This window comes from Muntiacus reevesi, chromosome 3, assembly GCF_963930625.1.
Source record: "Muntiacus reevesi chromosome 3, mMunRee1.1, whole genome shotgun sequence".
In the NCBI taxonomy this organism is placed as follows: domain Eukaryota; kingdom Metazoa; phylum Chordata; class Mammalia; order Artiodactyla; family Cervidae; genus Muntiacus; species Muntiacus reevesi.
The window spans coordinates 171,504,534-171,517,709 of NC_089251.1; the positions used below are offsets into that span (position 1 = coordinate 171,504,534).

At 39.6% G+C, this 13,176-nt stretch overlaps 1 protein-coding gene across 1 annotated transcript in view; it reads right to left on the reverse strand.

Moving 5' to 3' along the window:
• The window catches only part of PLEKHG1 (pleckstrin homology and RhoGEF domain containing G1), a 246,633-nt gene that overhangs the window by 172,097 nt on the left and 61,360 nt on the right, over nt 1-13,176 (reverse strand). Inside the window, exon 2 of the mRNA XM_065931122.1 lies at nt 10,883-10,941. The gene's annotated coding sequence lies outside the window, so the exon portion shown is untranslated. The remainder of the gene's footprint in view (nt 1-10,882; nt 10,942-13,176) is intronic.

Below are 13,176 nucleotides of genomic sequence, written 5' to 3' on the forward strand. Positions count from 1 at the left end.
GAGGACTTCCCACACATAGCTTTATGTCTAATGAGGAAAAAATACACTCTGAAATATTTTTCAAGTGAACTGTTTGGAAGACAACCCTGGCTTAAATTGAAGACTGCCTGCATGTAACACATGTTGCGAATACCCATGGTTTTACTGACTGAATCCTAACTGGTTCCCAGTCTTTTCCTACAGAATTCTAGTTTCGAATGTTCAAATAATCTTGAAAATGTTTGAATTTTGAAAAATTTCTTTGGAAAGTTCATTTTGCTAAGAGAGGGATCTTGCTGGATCCCAACAGAGGGGCGTGCAGAGTTAGCCTGAACCTCTACCCCTTCTGGGGTTTTATCCAGCATCGCCTCCCGGACAGACGAGGGAGAGGAAGGCACAGGTCAAAGGATGAACACAGTGAGTGGGGCATTCCACAGCTGGGAGATGTGGTTTCCAACCCTTCACCCCATCGCCTGACCCAAGAAGGCAGAGGCCATTCCCCTGGGAAGCTTTCTTCCAAAGGATCTCACGCAGTTCAGTTTCACAACTTTAAGCCTGCAGACCAAGGAGACTTCTTTTCCTTAAGTAAACATTTTAACAAATAACTTTTCCATATAGGCAAAATAGTGCCCGAATGAGTAGTACACACTTTGTTCAGAAATAAACTTTGCAAATGCATTTAAATGTGACTTCAGGATGGAACACACACCTTGGCAGGTGAAACTTGCCTACAATGTGTTTCAAACGGTTATTTCACCAATACTTATATTTTGGAAGGAGGAGGTCCCCAAACCTCCAGTTAAAATGCTAAAGTACAGAGTTTAAAAAACTGGCTCTGAATATGGGGTGACTAAGTAAAGTTAAATGACCCATAATTAACAGAATGTTTCCTTCAGTTTTAAACTGCCACCACATTTTTGTCTCTGAAACAGGTCCCTGATTCTTCCTCAGGCTTATTTTATAGCAACATTCTCCCCACCAGACACTCTCAGTGGAAAACCTGGCCATGAGGGGAGAAAGTTATTGAGACTGAAGAGGCAATGAAGAAAAATGAAAATCTGCCTAAGAAAAAAAGTTAGGCCTAGAAAATAATAGTTATGAAGAAAATTACAATATTTCCTAACTTGGAGGTACTCTAAGAAAATAAAACATGAATGTTTAAAATAGTCATGTTTTAAGATTGTTCACTGCTTAATAGACAGGTTTATTACAAGTGCTGGATAGTAAGAATTTTTTGGAGCTTCAAAGTTTACTCTGCAAGATATTTTACATTCAGAACTACGAACACTGGTAGCTCAGTGATCAAGAGTCTGCCTGCCAATGTAGGAGATGTGGGTTCCATCCCTGAGTCGGGAAGATCCCCTGGAGAAGAAAATAGCATCCCACTCCAGTATTCTTGCCTGGCAATCCCTTGGACCGAGGAGCCTGGTGGTCTCCAGTCCATGGGGTTGCAAAGAGTCAGACACAACTAAGTGACTGAGCACTGAGCATCTTTGTACTTAAAATAAACACAGTTATAATCTTGAATCAAAAAAGTTTGTGAGCAGTTGGTTGGCTATCAGGCACCAGGCAATATGTCACATGCATTAGACCTCGTCCTGCCTTTGAACTACTTCAGTCCATTAGAGCAGGAATTAACAACTCTCAAGAAGGCATTTCAAGAAGGATTTTTAAGACCACAAAGCAGTGTCCAGAGGCACTACATAATTAAAATTGCTAAATGAATTGTTCGGAGGCTAACTGATATAGGAGGAGGCAGATAAAATCAGGCCGGAGTCATTTATAAAGAAAGAGGAATTTGAACTAAGTTTAAGAGGAAAGATAAGGTCCAGATAACAGTATTACTGCAACTGCCCTCCAGCTCCATTTGAGAGCCAGACAGACTCTCACTATAGCTGGCATTGTACATGCACTCCCAAGAGCTAACCTGAAGTGAGTTTATCGTCATGATTTTACAGATGATGATGGTAAAAAATTTGCCCACGGCCTCCCAGGAAGGAGATGAGCAGTGACATACACCCAGGTCAAACTGACCCCAGAGCCCACTGTGTTCCCCTCACAAGGAGTGGAGACAACTTTGGGTGGCAGAAAATATACTTTTCTAGAACAGTTGACTTTAAAAGACAGAATGAAAAAATATGTTGGAATTTTTGGAGCAGGCAACAGTGCATCATGGTGATTTTAGACTAGACACCTGACATAACTAATCCAGCCCTGTGAGTGGACCAGGCTGGAGAAGAGACTGAACTGGAGGTTCATGAATTTGGAAAAAACAGAGAGAAAGAGAATCTGGCTCCTCTGCCAGAGTTGGTACCATGGAGGCACATGGCATGGCTAGGCTGGGCAGTATCTCGAACTCCAGGGGAGCAGAGAAGACAGTGAACTTGAAATTGAACTTGGATATTTATAATTCACCCTGCATCTAAAACCACTGGTTGTCTGACTTTGGTCGATGACTAAAATTTCTGAGAACTTCAGTTTCCTAACCTGTGATCAATTCATGATGATAACTGCCCAAAACTAAAAGGATGAAATAAAAAAAAGTGTAGCATGTAGCACATGGGAAGTAATTAGATGTTCATTTTTTCTCCTCTATGAAGGCTGTGGAAATAGAAAAGAAGGGATGAGACAGGTAGGGAAGTAAGTTTACTGAGATCTGGTGACAACTTAGATACAGGGTGGTGGAGAGGAAGGGAGAGAGATGTCAAGTGTGTACTTGAAATGATAAGCCTGCACAAAAATATCTTCATTTTCCTTCAATAGGAGTTAAAAGGTAGTTTTAGGAATAAGTGACCTTAGAGGTGACTGGGAGATCCCTGATTGAAAACAATCTGAAAAGAGTTAGAAATGAAACAGAGGGCTTAGAGTTAGACGGGAAACCGAAGATAAATGATTTGGTGATCATTTGTTGAAGAGCCTGGTTGCTATAATGTTCCATTTATGAGGACTTGTGAAATTGCTAAACTCTGTTTTTCTTTGAATGACTATGCTTTAGAAATCAAAGGAATATATATGAAGTTACAACATTTTAAGAAATCCAATCCCACACTTTTTAAGACAAAGAATATTAAAAGAAAATACTCTACTTAATACAGGACTTAAGATCAATTGCATCAGCCAGGCTTTCGATTGAAAACACAATGACAGCTTTAATACCTGACTTAACTCTCAAAAGTCTTTATCACAAATGTAATCTTTCTCCAGAATAGGGCTTTCCGCATGGCACAGGAAAGGCACAATGCTATAAGGCAATAAAACACAGACTTCTAAAAGTATGCATACCTTGGAAAATGCAACTGAAACAGCGATGGTTGGGATCTGGAATGAGACAGGAAGCCAGGGGCCAAGACAGAGACGGAGATGTCGGCTTTACTGAGTTGACATGAATACAGGCCTTGATCACCTAAAGCTGTGGTAGATAATTCTGCCGTATGGATTCCTAAGCGTGGTGACTCTGGCCCAGTGCTTCTACAAGTTTCTCAAATATTACAACTGTCTGCTCCAGACACTGGGTTCATTATCTACAGCTGCTGAAAACAGATCTGGCATCACTGAATGCATCTGGTTCTTTGGACATTTTATGTGACGGCCTTTCTGTGCCTATTAAATGGCCCCTTGGCAAGCTGCGAACAGACCTATCCAAGGATCATCATCAGTGGCAGATGCTAAAAACACGAGACCTTCAATAACTCCATGATCCCACACTTCATGGGGACAGGCTATACTATCTGGTTTCTAAAACACAACAATTATCTTGCACCTAGCTTCATAGCAAGCGACTAACTTGTTAACCTATCTATATCTAAAGTATGGCTTTGAAACACACAAAGAAAAACTGATAGAACTAAAAGAAAATGTCAACAATTCACTCATACAATTTAGCTCCAAAACAGCTCCCTCAGAAAATGACAGGTCAAATAAAGAAAAAGTTCAATAAGGATTTTGATGACTTGAATAACAATTAAGCCATTTTGATTTAATTGGTATCTTTGTATCCAACAGAAAATAAACATTATTTTCAAAGACATGGGACATTCACATGAGAAGTACATCTCTTCAGATCACATTTCTAAGATTTTTGGTAATCTAAATTTCTCTTACTACTTTTTAATCACATACTGTTTCATAGAAAGTTTACTTTTTTAAGTGTTTTACCTTCTCTGACTCACTTTGCAATGTTTCCAAGGATAGAAGCCTTGTCTTCTTGCCTTTGTAACCCTCTCAATACTTAGCGCTCTACACAAAGTATGCATTCATTTATAAAATGATCACCCTAAAACAGATCACTTTTAATGATGTATCAATAACAACCTATGCTAAATAATTTTATGCTACTTCTCTTCCAATAAGGAGTCCATCAGAATCTATCAAATGTTATTAAGTTGGAAGTAGCTTAACAGCAAAAGATTTAAAAAAAGATTTAAAGAAACTTTCTTCCACATTAGAATTTCAGAACACTCAATGTCATCTGTTGCTGATCCCTGAGCCAGTGATTTACACTTGTATCTGACTCTTTGAGACCCTCTGGACTGTAGCCCACCAGGCTCTTCGGTCCATGGGAATTTTCAGGCACGAATACTGGAGTGTGTTTCCATTTCTTCCTCTAGGAAGATCTTTCCAATTCAGGGATGGAACCCGAATCTCTTGTGTCTCCTGCATTGCAGGCAGATTCTTTACCACTGAGCCATCAGGGAAGCCCAGTGGCTTAGCTAAATGCTCCAAGATGCTTCACAAGCTGTATGCATGGAACATACAGGTCAGTCTGGGGGAGAGAAGAAGAGGAGGGAAGTTCTGACGAGCAAACTCAAGGGCTCCCTCCATTACTGGTTATCCGGGTGGAGCTCTTGGAGTCATTGTATAGAGTTCTGTGCTCCAAATGTCCTCCTTGACTCCTCCTACTGAGACAGGGCTCAGTTATGGCTTCAATTCATCTCTATTTCTTCCTATAACCCTATAACCCGTTTGTGGGTTTGTGCTAGTCACTTCCTCTTTCCATTCTAAATCAGCCTTTAGTATCAGGAGCCTGGCAGGCTACAGTCCATAGGGTTGCAGTCAGACACCACGGAAACGACTTAGCACTCAGCACACATGCACGTACAAGCTACCTTCCACAGAACAACACAGTAATAGGTCAAAAAACTAGGAGGTGGGGCAGGGGGCTTTGAGGAGGGAGGAAGTATTCTGTTCCAGTAAGTTTGGGAACCTTGTCTGTAACACCTCTTTGTTGAAGATGCACCATTCAGAGCAGCGTAGTAAAGACTCTGCAGGAAAAGGAATTATTAACCTTGCTTAAATCCCAAAACTACTTGACCATGAAGCCCCCCTCCCCACCCCTGTTTTTGACAGAAACCTATTACCATAGTTTCACATAGTATCCTGAGAATCCTCTTATGCTCAATACCAAGAATGAGAACTAGTTCCTCATTCCACAAGTCACCCCTTCATAAGAAAACAAATTTTTTTTTTAAACTTACATCATTTTTCTCTCAAAAATGGTTGGGAATTTCCCTTCATACTTTTCACAGCTAAAATGAAAGATCTACAATGAGGAAGTCTTCCTTCAGGCCTCCTCCCCACAAAAGGGTGTCTAATCTCCATACCAGCTTAAGGTATGCAAACTTCTAGAAGATATTTTAAATTAAAAATATTTTTAGTTGTATTAATTTCATATAAAATTTGCCATTTAACCATTTTTGAGCATACAGTTCAGTAGCGTTAAGTGCATTTACACTGTTATGCAACCCATCCCTGGAACTCTTCAAAGGAGATATTTTTTAGTAGGGGAAGAGGTGCTCAAAGTCAGAGTCAAATTTCTATGTCTTTCTGAATGTGTAATCTTGTGCCATGTGGGCTACATGTGCTATATTTTTGTATCCACTACATTGGTTATTATAACACTTTTAATTTTTGATTATACATTTAAAAATTATTTTCATGACACCTCCACGTTAAGAGATAATCAGGGTAGTTTGCAATGGAAGAAACTTAAGGAAGGCATCTCAATGACTTTAAAGATCCCACTGCAGTTAGCTGTTGTCCTCAAACTGTGCCAAGAACTGTACCGGATGGGTATATTATTAGCAATGACTCGCTCAATATAATGTGTTATTTGTTCTTAATGTCCATCATTTATGCTGTAGTCCTGATAATGCTTCTATTAGCTGCCTTCCGACAAATCTGTCAGCCCTAAGTAAGACACTTCCAGGGATCTGAAGCCACTGGTAATGTCACTCACAGGGCTGTGAAAATCCCCAGATAGAGATGAAAGGAATTAGAGTGATGTTTACACTCTGCAGACAAGAATGTGACCACATAGTTGGGTTCAGAAAATGCTAGCAAGAACTGTAAAGATCAGGATGTCCTGAGCACCCCAGTGCCTGGAGTGTACCTTGGAACATTTAATTGGCATCTCTCAGCTCCTCGGGCAGCTCTCTGCTATGTGCTCCTACCTCCATCTCTGATACCCTTTCATCAAGAATCGGGGCAGATGAAACCCTGGACAAGAAGGCACCAATAATAAAACGTATGGGCAAGTTTATTCAGGAAAAAAAATATACTTATATGAGTATCAGTACATACATATTTTCTTGGTGATATTTCAACGATAACGTAGTCTTTGTTAAAATTTATTTTATTGACATATAGTTGATTTCCAAAGTTGGGTTGATTTCTGCTGTACAGCAAAGTGATTCAGTTATGCATATACACACATGCTTCTTCGTATTCTTTTCTGGTATGGTTTATCACAGGATATTAAATACAGCTTCCTGTGCTAAACGGTAGGACTTTACTGTTTATCCTTTCTATATACAATAGCTGGCATCAAAGACATCGTCTTGAAGCAGAATAACAGACACACACGTACACATACACATGTCACACCAAGGGAAAAAACTTAGGGTCAAAAAACTGCACAATAGGCCTATATTCCTCTGATATTTCAAACATTTCTATAAATCAGGATTACCTAACCAAATACTACTAATTCACGTCAGTTGATTCCTTCCGTTAACACCTCCAGACTATGTTTTCAACAGCTGGAGACAGCAGAGCTTCTCTTTAGACTTCTCTCACTTTCCTAGCTTAATCTGATCAGTTGGTACCCAGTGGCATCCTCTGGCTTGCTACCTGGAGAGAACAGCTCACATCTATAGTTGGTGGGTAACAGATTGGTAGGTTATTATTATAGTGATGTACTATATACATTTTTGTTCACATGCCCAGATACTTGCTAATCTAAGAACTAGAGGTTTTGCAGTTTTCTTACACATCTCAAACAATTTCAGAACACTTCAGAGATATAACGTGACTTTTTTTTGGCGGAGTTATCAATTTTAATATATATATATATTTACATTTAAAATAAATAATTGTTTTACAAACATAGGGGTGCTTTTTCCTTTTGGAGGGCTAGGAGAAGGGAGTGTGTGGCATGGCCTGGACCAGCCTGAGACGAGCATGGGGTAAGAGGAATCTAGGGGGACACCAAGGTGGAGGAGGCCATCAGAATAGCTTTTCTGTTGTTGTTTTAAGAAATTCTACAAAAGTAAAAATGTTCCTTCTAACCCAACTATTTTTGTGAAAGGGTAAACTGAGTCCTTCTAACCCAGCTATTTTTGTGAAAGGGTTAAACCATGCTGGGTTGGATGAATCACAAGTTAAAATCAAGATTGCTGGGAGAAATATCAACAACCTCTGATATGCAGATGATATCACTCTAATGGCAGAAAGTGAAGAGGAACTAAAGAGCCTCTTGATGAGGGTGATAGAGTGAAAAACCTGGCTTGAAACACAACATTCAAAAAACTAAGACCATAGTATCCTGTTCCATCACTTCACGGCAAATAGATGGGGAAGAAGTGGAAACAGTGACAGGTTTTATTTTCTTGGCCTCCAAATTCACTGCAGATGGAAACTGCAGCCATGAAAGTAAAAGATACTGACTTCTTGGAAGAAAAATTATGACAGACCTAGACAGTGTATTAAAAAGCAGAGACATTACTTTGCCGACAAAGGTCTGTATAGCCAAAGCTATGTTTTTTCCAGTAGTCATGTACAGATGTGAAAGTTGGACCATAGAGAAGGCTGAGTGCCAAAGAATGGATGCTTTCACACTGTGGTGCTGGAGAAGACTCTTGAGAGCCCCTGGGACTGCAAGGAGATCAGACCAGTCAATCCTAAAGGAAATCAATCTTGAATATTCATTGGAAGGACTGATGCTGAAGCTCTAATACTTTGGCCACCTGATTCGAAGAGACGAATCATTGAAAAAGACCCTGATGCTGGGAAAGATTGAGGGTAGGAGGAGAAGGGGACAACATAGGATGAGATGGTTGGATGGCATCATCGACTCAATGAACATGAATTTGAGCAAACTCCAGGAGATTGTGAAGGACAGGGAAGCCTGGTGTGCTGTAGTCCATGGGGTTGCAAAGAGTCATACATAACTTAGCTATTGAACAACAACAAAACTGAGTCTGGAGTTGGAGGCTGACCAATGCAGGGTCACCCATCTCTCTGGGCACTGAAGATGGGGCCCTTCCAGCATCTGATCACCACAGTTGTTACCTCAAACCAGAGATCTGGAGCCCTAGTCCTCAAGAGGGGGAAACATGACTTTTCTAAAGAAGGAAATTAGCTCATTCAATCTTTCAGCAAATATTTGGGCTTCCCTGATGTCTGGCTTTTTCTAGAGTCTATAGCAACAAGCAAAACATGCAAAGACCTGGCTTTTAGGGAGCTTTTGTCTGACTGGATACCAATTCTGCAAAAGAAGTTCACCAGACATTCAACACACTTACTTTAAATCAAAGTGATTTTTAGAAGATAACCTTACATGGTCACTGCAGTTGAAGATTGACAAAGATCTTAATATTTTCTCCAACATTAGATCATGGCTTCAGAAACAAACAGAACCAGATCAGTCACGGTAATTGAGAATGAAACGTACTCAGTAATACAGATCAGCAATCACGGAAGATCCAAGAACTTAAGTTCTAGACACCCCCTGCAGAGAGGGGGCAGGGTCATCACATGTTCTCATGGAACACACATTTTGCAGGCAAAAAAGAAATAAAAATAAAAAAATGTTTGTCCAGAATGGGACCAAAGAATCTTGAGCTATTCTCTCTTTCCCTTTCCTTATTTTCCATATCGTATTACAAAGCAAACAGAAAATCAGTGGATCTCTCAGAGGAGAAAATATTTATTTAATTCTAGGCAAACATCATGAAAAACCACAGCTACCTAACCTCACAAGATGTCATTACTTTCTTTGGAGACAGAACCATGTATCTCTCTCTGTTCAGCAGACAAGTCTATGATAAGTTCATTTACAGAAAAGGTAATCATTTCTGTGAAAGAAATGATTATTTCTCTTCAAAAAAAAGAAAAAATAATATTCAAAAGACTGAATTGGTCACATATATAGAGCATGCCTGACTGTGACCTCGGGAGGCACATGTGATGACTTTCTTGGGTCCTGGGGCACTTTAGCCTTTTCCTCCATAAAAGAGAGTATTAAGAATTGCATTTTATGACTCCATTGGTATAAAGAAAAATATAATCCAGGCTGGGTTTTTATTATATATTCCAGGCTTCCTTGGTAGCTTAGACAGTAAAAAAATTGGCCAGCAATGCAGGAGGCCAGGGTTCTATCCTTGAGTTGGGAAGATCCCCTGGAGAAGGGAATGGCAACCCAATCCAGTATTCTTGCCCGGGAAGTCCCATGGACAAAGGAGCCTGGCAGGCTATTCTATTCATCTGGGGGGAAACAATTAAAATTAAAACATTTTCATGGGTCACTAAAAGTATCATGGTCCCAGGCACTGTGTGTAATAGATAAGTCAACTCTGTACCTCAGACTCTTGATTTTTAAACTACTCAGAATTCTAATCATACATTAGACAAAAAAACTCCTTTCTTGCCAGGAATGAAGATCTGTGGTAAGAAAACCATTGTTTTACCAGCTAAAAAAACACCGATGAACTCTAAACTCCAGCACATACAAGGACATCTTTATTCCATTAAAATATCATTTGTCTTTGTAATAATTTGAGTACCTCAAGAAGCATAATGCGATGTACTAAATATTCATGATTCCAATAAAACATGATCATTTTGCTAGCTAAAGGCAAACTCTAACCCCTTGCTGCACTTACACTTTAATTTTATTTTTATTTTACTGTTTGGTTAAAAAAAAGGCCTGGTGTAAAACTGCAAGTATAAGAAAAAAAATAATCCAGAGTAAAAATGATAATGTTATGTGTATCAGGACTGTCTTTACATATTTCTTTCATTCTAGTAATTATTTAATATGGAAGTGAATAATGTCAATTCAACATTTCAAGTCCTGAAAATAGCTTATAATGTGGCCTGACTGTGATAAATTAAAGGACTTAGAAAAGGAGAAACAGAATAAAATAATGACGAGACCTTTCAAGAGGGATGTATCCCCTTTCCTTTCCCTTTTATTGTTCAGTGTGGTTTTCAAGTACTGCCACCGCAAAATTAGATTGAGATTTTATATCTTAAAGAAAAGAGAGAGACTTAAAAAGAACAAGAAGAATTTTTCTGTCCAATGAAAAGCATTAAAAATACTACCTAAAAGAGTGACTCATTAACGGTAGAGAGCCAACGGGAAGAACCAATTTAGGTCACACTGTGGTTTACTTTTCCTGACTCAATCTTTATTCTTCACCTATGTATTTTGAAATATGAATTTTGTTTTGTATCTCATCCTTTGGTTATAGTTGCTATTCCATCTTACCAAAAAGTTTTAAAAAAACAAGAAAAATTTTGCTCACAGAGGGTACTTATATGAAAATACCTAACAAACTCATGAATTGATTAATCTTTCAGCGCATTTCATAACTCAAGTGGCAAAAAAATGAAAACGGCTCACTTTTATGGTTGAAGCCTTTCCAATGTCTTTATCCACCAACTCTTCACATCTGTCTCCACCTGGAGGAGAAACACAAAGATAAGTTGCTTTTTACTTAAATGTTACTTTTCCAGAATGATTTCTGTGGAATATGGAAGAAACATCTGGGTCAATTTTAAGTGGCAAAAGGAAGACTGGATTTTAAAAAAAACACATAATTTTCCTAGGAAAATGCCACATCTGTGGGCTTCCCAGTTGGTGCTATGGTTTAAAAAAAAAAATCCTCCTGCCAATGCAGGAGATGCAGGAGATGTGGGTTGGATCCTGGGTTGGGAAGATCCCAGGGGAGGAAATGGCAATCCATTTCAGTATTCTTGCTGAGAAGTCCCATGGATTGATAGAGGAGCCTAGTGGGCTACAGTCCATGTGGTTGCAAAGGGCTGAACATGATTGAGCACAGTACAGGTCTATAATGGACCTATGGCAATAATCAATTTAGTTTTTAAAAAACCCAGAGGGTGTGGTGTTGGACAGGCACTGATGTCTAGTTCTTGATCTTTCCTTTCCCTTGAAATACTCAGAAAATTAAAAAAAAAAAAAGACTAGAATTTTCAATAGCAATAAAAATTAAATTCAATGACTTGCCAGAAGTAAGAAGCATTTCCTGTACCAGGAAGAGAGATGAAACTCCAAGAAGCAGAAGGAGGATGGATGATTTCACTCAGTCTCAACTCAGTAAGATAGTATTCTCAGCCTCAATAAGATCTCTTATCTCTGAAACCCAAGTCCTCCACAGGATGGGAACCACCTCCTAAGACCATGGTCACTCTATCCCTGAGTGCCTCTCTATGGCTGTATCCAATCATTTCTCTGTTTCCATCTTTGCAAAGTACCTGGGTGGGAAGGGAGAAGTTCATGGGGTGAAGCTTAAATGGGATAAAATTGGGGACTGCTTTTCTTTCTTTTGGTCACTATTTTTGAAAAGAAAGAATCACAGATAAACAAAATGTGCCTATAAGTGTACCAGGTAGGTATCATCATGAACAAAAGCTACTTGAAAATATTTCCAGTTGACTGAGGGATGGTATGTGAACCGGGAACTTCCAGATGTTCAAGTTCAATTTGGAAAAGGCAGAGGAAGCAGAGATCAAATTGCCAACATCCACCGGATCGTGGAAAAAGCGAGAGAGTTCCAGAAAAACATCTATTTCTGCTTTATTGACTATGCCAAAGCCTTTGACTGTGTGGACGACAACAAACTGTGGAAAATTCTTAAAGAGATGGGAATACCAGATCACCTGACCTGCCTCCTGAGAAATCTGTATGCAGGTCAAGAAGCAACAGTTAGAACTGGAAATGGAACAAAAGACTGGTTCCAAATAGGGAAAGAAGTACGTCAAGGCTGCATATTGTCACCCTGCTTATTTAACTTATATGCAGAGTACATCATGAGAAATGCTGGACTGGATGAAGCACAAGCTGAAATCACGATTGCCAGAAGAAATATCCATAACCTCAGATATGCAGATGACATCACCCTTATGGCAGAAAGTGAAGAAGAAGTAAAGAGCCTCTTGATGAAAGTGAAAGAGGAAAGTGAAAAAGTTGGCTTAAAACTCAACATTCAGAAAACTAAGATCATGGCATCCGGTCCCATCACTTCTTGGCAAATAGATGGGGAAACAATGGAAACAGTGACAGACTTTATTTTGGGGGCTCCAAAATCACTGCATATGGTGACTGCAGCCATGAAGTTAAAAGACACTTACTCCTTGGAAGAGAAGTTATGACCAACCTAGACAGCATCTTAAAGAGCAGAGACATGACTTTGCCAACAAAGGTCCATCTAGTCAAGGCTATGGTTTTTCCAGTGGTCATGTATGGATGTGAGAGTTGGACTATAAAGAAAACTGAGTGCTGAAGAATTGATGCTTTTGAACTGTGGTGTTGGAGAAGGCTCTTGAGAGTCCCTTGGACTGCAAGGAGATCCAACTAGTCCATCCTAAAGGAAATCAGTCTTGATTATTCATTGGAAGGACTGATGCTGAAGCTGAAACTCCAATAATTTGGCCACCTGATTCGAAGAACTGACTCACCAGAAAAGATCCTGATGCTGGGGAAGACTGAAGGCAGGAGGAGAAGGGGACAAAAGTGGATGAGATGGTTGGATGGCATCACTGGCTCAATGGACATGAGTTTGAGTAAGCTCCGAGTTGGTGATGGACAGGGAAGCCTGGGGTGTTGCAGTCTACGGGGCCGCAAAGAGTCGGACACGATTGAGGGACTGAACTGAACTGAACTGAGGGATGAATCCA